The sequence below is a fragment of the Pinus tabuliformis genome, chromosome 1_1 (genome assembly GCF_031772625.1).
Source record: "Pinus tabuliformis cultivar Carrire ecotype Pingquan chromosome 1_1, CPIR1, whole genome shotgun sequence".
Taxonomy (NCBI): domain Eukaryota; kingdom Viridiplantae; phylum Streptophyta; class Pinopsida; order Pinales; family Pinaceae; genus Pinus; species Pinus tabuliformis.
Genome location: NC_142297.1, coordinates 476103038 through 476111974, shown reverse-complemented (window position 1 = coordinate 476111974; position 8937 = coordinate 476103038).

Genomic DNA, 8937 nt, shown 5'->3' with positions numbered 1-8937 from the left:
CCAAAGGAAATATAATGATCCTCTATTGGCCAAGGGTTCTTGAATTAGAATATGTGACATGCGAAATACACTCAAGAGTCACGCATTAGAGATTCACTGTGGGTTCATGCCTAATATTTTATGGATCATTGCTCCTTAGGGAATTGTTTAAATTTTTCTTATCCTCCCCACCATTATGAAGGGATGCTAGAAACTGAGAGTGATATTCCTCAAGTTCTATATTCTAATGAAGCTCATGCCGTGTGTTTGAAAAAAAGTGTGTTCTTCTTTTTCTTTTTGTATCTAGCGGAATTGACAACCATGTTGGTCTCGTACTTGTGTGACATTGGGTGAATTCCACTAGCTACCACTATAACCTAGGTGCCTATGTATGCCCCTTATACAAGCACAACTGAATCAAGGGGGTTTGAACCTATAACCTCCTCGCACATTACACTTCATTTTGATTGCCAATACCAATTGACATGCCCCTTAGGGGATAGTGTTTGACAAGAATATTATACTAGAAGTATTTTTCAAAAATGATGCATGTCAAGTATTTGATGCCTAGCATGTGTTTGGATTTTGTTTTGCTTCTCAAGTGTTGGAAGAATTCCTTGAAAGTTATTTTTGCTACAAATCCTCATACCAAGACTGAAATTAAAATTATGATCACATATTTCTTTTGGAAAAAGTTATGCTTATGGGTGAATTTGAATAGCTTTGTGGTGGATTTAAAGAATAAAATGGATCATAAAGTAGCTACTCATGTTTCCCAATAATTTCTTCCATATGAGTGTAAATAATTGGAGGGTGTCACTTGGCTAGTTGATTATCATATTTACAAATATTTGACTCTTATCTTGGAATTGCAATTGTGTTGATGAGTGGTGGGAATTAGGATTCCTTTTAGGGGTGGTTTCAAAAATGAAGCAACCTCTCTAATTTATTTAAATTTTTTTCATCTACTTATATATTGGAATAGGTTGAAGAGGTTCGAAAAGTGAAAATCACAATATTAGAAGTCACACATATTTAGTCATCATATGAAAATGATTCAATAATTTGTATATTTAATAGGTATTGGAATCCCACATTGGCCTTATTCTAGTGGGTCCACGTGGCATGGACAATGTAATACATGATCTCATTGTGTTCCAGACATGTTTTCTTTTGTTAATTTCTATGACCATGCTAATAACCAATGGGTTTATTATCACCCATAAATCATCCACACATCATTACTAGTGTAGCCTAAAAATGTCTCTAATCCATCAAGATGAAGGTTTCCTAAGGCTATTATTCATCAACCCAAAAAGCAAGAGATTTAATTGAGAAAGCGGGTTTTGTCTAAATGTGTAAACCTACAATTCATATTTTGTGTGGAACCATGCAATTGTTCCTTCGATAAACACAAACATCTATAAATACAACATATCTACATTTAAAAGTGCGGTAAATCTCATTAAATGTGGGTTTTGGAATGTACAAGTTGTGAATTGGAAGGTTATTGGCTCAAGGTAATTTATGAAGGGGAATTTGAGGATCTCCAAGGCTCCATCATATTCATTCCAAATGTGAAATATTAACGACCTTCACTAAATGATGCAACCAGCATGAGAGCCTATAAAATATCTATAAATACTAGTCATGGGGGGCCATTTAAAGATGGAAGAGCATTACAAAGTCATGTTGTCAACATATCTTTGAAATTCATAAGGTTGGTGGAATTCATTTTGCATATTGTGGACCTCCACGATTGGAATTGTCTCTATAAGAGAAGGATAAAGAGAGATTCCATTAGGGAGATTGCGGAAGGCTCACATTGCTAAATATTTATCTTTGTGTCATTGAGAAAAACATTTTGTATTCATTCCATTGGAAATAAAAGAATCCCTCCTTCCCATATCTTTTGTGAATTCTTATTTTTGTTTTCTACTCATTTACTCATACACTAATGAATGAATGTTGTCTAATTAGTTCTTGTTTTCTTTATTATTGTTTTGTAACCATTTATCTAGTTGTTGTAGGTCACGAGAGACTTGCAAATTAGTGGAATATGTTCACTTTCTTAGCAAAATCCACAATACAAGTTAACAAATCCACTTTTGTTTTCACCTTCCTTGAATTACAACTTATTTCTCTCTACCAATTTCCATCCTAGAAACGCTTAGAGGCATCTACGAATGCTCAACAGGCTTCAAGGTGATTTATGGGTGAGGAATTAAAGTTTTCTAATCATGTAGGAAAACCATGCAAATGTTGAAGAAACATTTGTGTTGGTTATTTAATTCACATTTGCAAAATAGTTGGAACCACATGACTATCCAAGATTTTCCTATGCATATATTTAATTTGTTCATTTTTCAATATTTTTGCTTTGATTCATGAGTTGGGTAGTACCTAATAATAATCTACCCCCACTCCTGATATTTTGCAAGTTAGTGTAGAATGATTAGATTAGAGTTAATGACTAGTAAAAGAGCCAAAGTTCTTTTTGCCACATGGATGACATTTATAACTTTCTAATACATTTTCAGTTATTAGACTAAGACTTGAAGTAGTAATCCTATTTTCTAATTATGCCATTCGATTTGCACCCTTGGTGATCTTGGGGGATCATAAAATATTTTAGAACCATTTTCACGTCCCTTAGGATTACAAAAAAAATCACATAGTTTAATTGGGAAAACCAAATTGTATCAATATACACATGCTTTTTATTTTACAATGAACAATACCACATAGATTAATTAGTTGGTCAATACAAGGATCATAGGGCATCCACCTATTTAAAATTTCTTTATAATTATGATTGACACACCTATCACCTTGCACACACATCACTTCACACATCAAACTTCTTTTAGGCATTCCTTACACGGATATGATCTTCCCCTTGCACTCTTTGTTATCTAAGGGAACTAAAAAGTTATGTGGATCCTTAATAGGTTTTCCATCATTCCACACCCTAGGAAAATGAGTTTGGGCCATCTTCCCATCTCATAGCCACTTAAATTTCACTTGGACTTAAAACATTAATTTCCCCCATTGTCGGGTTAGAAAATAATTTTTGTAGTCTAAGTTAGGACTTTTGGGGTAGGCATCCAAATAATCCACCTTAGTCATTTTTCATTAAAACATAGAACTTGTCCTCATAGGGAACTTTAAATACTCTTTAACTCAATGTAAAAAACTTGATGGTGAGAAGAAAACCGTGATGGCGGTGAGGCCTAGGCCTATGATCTTGCAAACCTCCTTGAATCGAACTCTTGATAGGGGTTTTAGGTATGTGGCTAATTCCTAGAAGTTGATATTCTCTATCTTGCATTAGAAAGAGCTATGTTAGTGGTCACCCATATGGAATCCATCTAATGTGGCAATTGTGGGTAGCAACTGCACCTTGAGGTAATTTTGAATGGTTTCTAAAAGCATTTCCAATCACTTGAGGATGTTCCCAATACCTTTAATTATAATGTCCCTTTCAATGTTGCTAGTTTTCTTTTAGTGGATTCATCTCTACTGCTGAAAATTTTGGAAGACTCAATTACTCTATGAGTAGAAGTACATTAGGTCTTCTAGGTGTTGACATATTCTCATATGTTTTTACTATTTTTGAAAATTTGATTTATTAAAACAATAAAACTATTAAATAAAAAATAATTTTCTTTTGCTTTGGTGTATTCTTTGATTCACCAATTCAAATACATTTGAAACCCTTCCTCACATCTCACACTCATTATTCTAAACTATTAAGGCATTCATAAGTCATTTTCATTAACTATAAATATAAAACAATAATGGAACTAATATAAATTAAATTAACAATAATAATAAGCATATACAATAATACAGATGAAATAATAACATAATAAATACATGATAAAATGAACCTATAATAATAAATAATCTATTTTAAATATATTTTGTTTATATCAACTTCATTTTTTAAGCATTTAAAAAATTTATATTCATTTCATTTTTATCTAATAAAAAATATCCCAATAATTTGATCTTTAACATATTCAATATTAAAATTCATTCCACACCCAAATATTTTTATAATCATAACTTAGTATATTTATTTATACATGTATGTTAATTAAATATTTCATATATTAAAATATGAAGGAAATATCGCAGATCTGACGATAAAGGCATAACCAACCCAAGATTACAAACCTTATGATAAAAGTATAACAACCTCCTTTTTGCGTGCCAACACAACTCTTTAACGAATAAAGTGATTCTTAGGAACCCCAATGTGTATATATGTATGAGAATTAGACGTTGATTATTTGAAATACAAATTTCGAATCCTTATAATATCATAAACGAAATGGAATGAACATTCTTTTGTAAAAAATATAATCGAGAGAAGTGTTTTAAATGTTCACGGCGGGCAATGCTATTCTAGGAGCACGGGTGAAAAAGGAACGCGTGCTTTTCAGAGAAGTGAAAAATATTAATTATGTTACAATAAGTTTTTCAATTTTTTTGATAAGTATTTTAAGAAATTGTATATTTATTTAGGGATAAGATTTAGAATATAATATTTTTAAATTTTTGTATTCAAGTTTTTGTTATTCATAATAAATTAAGCAAAGTTTTTTAGTAGAAAGTATATAAGAGAATTTTTGGTGGCCCGTTTCGAATCAATGAGTGTGGTCATCATCACGACTAGATGAAAAAATAAACCATATAAAAGGCTTGTTTCGAACCAACAAGTGTGGGTCATCATGAGGGCAGATGAAAAGGCAAACCATAGCAAAGGCTTAAATAGAAAACAAAACAAACCATAGAAAATGCTTGTTTCGAACCAACAAGTGTGGGTCATCATGATGACAGATGAAAAGACAAACCATAGCAAAGGCTTAAATAGAAAGCAATGTAATTTTATTTATTTTCCATTAATTATTTTTAATTTAGTTTATTTTATTTCTATTAATTATTTTTATTTATTAAATGATCTAGTATCGATTAGGTTCTTGATTTTTCTTATAATTTTTGATTTCTCTCTCTGTTTGGAATTTGACTTTGATTTTTTATTTTGGTTAGTTTTTTTAATAATATTTGATTTTAATAAATTAATTTAAATATTATTTTTCTAATTTTTGACTTTCCTCTTTGTTTAAAGTTGATTTTGATTTTTTTATTTTGGTTGGTTTTTTCTTTTTAATAATATTTGATTTTAATAAATTAATTTAAATGTTATTTTTCAAAAACTAGATGTTTAATATAGCCGTTACTTATTAATATTTGTTTTAATAAATTAATAAACTAATATCATTATTTAAATATTATTTTTCAAAAACTAGAGGTTTAATATGGCGTTACTTAATAATATTTGTTTTTAATATATTAATAAATTAATATCATAATTTAAATACTATTGTTCAAATATAGCCGTTACTTGAAATTTTGGCCTCTACATTGCTCTCTATTTAAGCTTTTGCTATGGTCTGCATCTTTATCTGGTCCTGCCGTTACTTAATAATATTTGTTTTTAATACATTAATAAATTAATATCATAATTTAAATATTATTGTTCAAATATAGCCGTTACTTGAAATTTTGGTCTCTACATTGCTCTTTATTTAAGCCTTTGCTATGGTCTGCCTCTTCATCTGGTCCCAATGATGAACCACACTTGTTGATTTAAAAAATACCAAAGAAAAATTATCTTATATAATTTTTACCAAAAAACTTTGCTTAAAATATTTAAATTGTTTATATAACTATAATCTATATTTAAAAATATAAATATAAATATAAATAATATTAATTAAATTTATGAATAAATAGTGTAATATTCATATTTTCAATTATATTTTATAATATTTTATTTTTCTAAATAAAAATCACTCCTCTTATAAAATTTCCACTCATTTCAAAGTATTTCAAGATATAATGTTTGATGAAAGTGTATCAATATATCGAATTATGCAGATTAAAATACATTAAACAAAATATATATTCTATTTAAAATATAATTTGTCGCCATTTCCCCATCACCTCTTTTTCTTGATTTCTACTCTAAATGCATAATCAATTCTAAAGTTCTTATAATAGAGATGCCACCATTCCTTACATACGATGACACTCACCTCTTTTTAAAGTTTGCTTTTCTTAAAAGCATCGCATGAATAAACAGATAAATGAATGTTTCGTTATTGTCATGCTAATCAATCTTTTCAAAGGGTAGAGTCATCTCTATGTATGGGAACCATTTCCACTGGTTTTCTTCGGTTGTTCAAATTTAATTATTTAAGGTGTTAATTTTTTATATTAAATTTAGTTTATAAAAGTTAAAACTTTTATTAATGTAAAAGTTTAATTGAATATTTAATAATTGAAGTTAATTTAGAATTATGTTAAATTTTTACCATGAAATTAGGATGGAATTTTTATTATATTTGGTCTATTTATTATATTTATATTTGAATTTTTATTGGTCTCAAATCATAAACGTTTAATAGGTATATTGTTCTTAAGTTATATTATTTTCATATTATCGATAATCGTTTAGGATTTTTGTTTTAGAAGAGGTATAATTTTGAATATGAAGAAATTAAATGTTTTAATAGTCAAATTTTATGAGGTCATTTATGAAGCTTTCGCTTTTAATAATAATAGTTTGGAGGGAATGTCTTTTTACAAATATCTTAGAATATATATTCATTATAAGCTCAATTAGAACTATAGTGTTGAAACAAGGATAAATGGAGGACAGAAAGATTTTTATGGGCCTAAAAACAACTATAAATTAACATATCTTATATTGTGGAATAAGAATGTAGTGTTCACTTCTTTATCCTATTATCTTATATTATGTTATTAACCTACCTGTTGAGTGATTGACTCTATGGACAAGGTATGCTTATGCTAGCTAAATACCCACACCTCTTACTTATACATTAGTATTCTATTATTAGTCTTAATATCAATTAATAGTTAAGATTGAATTAATGGTTAATTAAATGATTAACCCTTAATCAATATTAATAAATAATTAATGATATATAATTATTATGATTAAATTTACATTGGATTGATTATGACTTTTACAAATACATTTTGATTTGATTGACCATTAAGTAAATATTATTATTAGATTTAATCAATTTTTATGACCTGACATGCTTGTCTTCCTCGAATTGAATTTTGGATAAAGGAATAGGTGGAGGATGGCATGGGCCATTGTGGGAGGTTGGTATTGATTTGAGGGATAAGTGAAGGAAATTTGAGGGGGACATGAGGATTCTTATGTGGGGCTTTAGGGAAACTTGGAAGGGGAAGCCAGAGGGGGTATGGTACTTGGGATTGGACATGTTTGGTTGTATCACGGAGGTGTATTTTGGTGTTGGACACTAGAGGGGTATTTGCATGGGAATCATAAACACATTAGGACTACAATTTGGACATGGGCTCAAAGATGTAGGTAACCAATGGAGATTTCCTAGGCTAGGAAGCCGGATAGATTTTCCTAGTTAGTAGGGTGGCACATTCAGTTAGGTGGTCCCAATGTGAGCACCACAACCGAGCCACCTCAACTACACATTCTTATTGTGGTTTCATAATATAAAATTCCCACAAATGAATTTTTAATTATGTTGTTGATATGTTGTTGTCAAATATGTGGAATTGTTAAATATGTTGTTTTTTTATGTGCAATGAAATTGTGGAAATTTATTATTGTTGAGGACCCCAAAATGGGTATTTACACATAGTATCAAAGCACCAAGATTTAAAACCTAGGGCCTAAAACCCACCTTCAAACCTGTGCAATAGTCCCAACCTAAAACTTTATCTCATATGCCGAAAAAGAGAAAAACATATCTCAATATTCTTTGACAACTCCTACGCAAAATACATATAAATTTAATACTCTAGATCATCACATTTATTTGGTAGAATTGTTGTTGAGGTTTAGTAACTTACAAAGCCACCACTTTAGTCAATAGGTTGCTTAGTGTAATTTAGCATGTTGTGAGTGCTATCTTGCAACATCGAAGTGGAAGCTCATCTTCATTGCCCCATGAAATGCCAAAATCCCACATCCTAGTGGGTCTTGTTTGGTACTCTAGTTGTTGTAGGCTTACCTTTGAGTATACAAATGCCAAAACTTGTGCCTTTTGTGTGTGTAAGTGATTCCACTTTACTTAATCGATAATATTCAATATAGTTTCTCTAGAATGAAGATGAACTATTCACTTGTATAACAAACAAATCAACACATTGATGAAATAAACATACAATAATAAAATAATCCATTGTACATATATTTTGTGTTTAATTATTTTAATTGTTCAAAATTTTGATAAATCTATAAATAAGATAAATTTATATTAATTTAAATTTAAATTCTTAAATAATTATCTTCTTAACAAATTCATTATTAAGATTCTTTAATATATTTAGTTATACATAATAAAATATTTCACGTAATAAAATATCCCAAAAGGTGCAAATCTTATGATAAAGGCAGAACCACCCAAAGATTCCAAATCTTATTAGTCCTTGCCTCACCGAGGGCTATGGCATCTACCTCATGGTCAAAGTGCATTGATTCTACATTATTTTTCTTTGTATTTGCAATTTTAACCAAAGTTTAGAGAAAATGCTTATTATTTCTATTTTACCATAAATTCAAAAATACTTTTCTAATTTTCTGCAAATCTTATTTCTAATTTTCAAGTCGCTGAGCAAGCTCTGATGGGACATAATTTCCCTGCTAGAGGGCATTTTATGTTCGGTATTTGTCAATGCTTGACAATTCATTTAATTTTTATTTTTATTTTTGTGAGTCATTTTGTTGGTGAGTTCTCTAACACTAACACTATTATGATACTACTCTACCCAATGATGCCATAATTGAAGCGGTTGTAGGTCCTTTACATATGCAAGGGGGAGGTGGGGTGAAACAATCTTCAATTAATATTATTATGTTTCATTGTG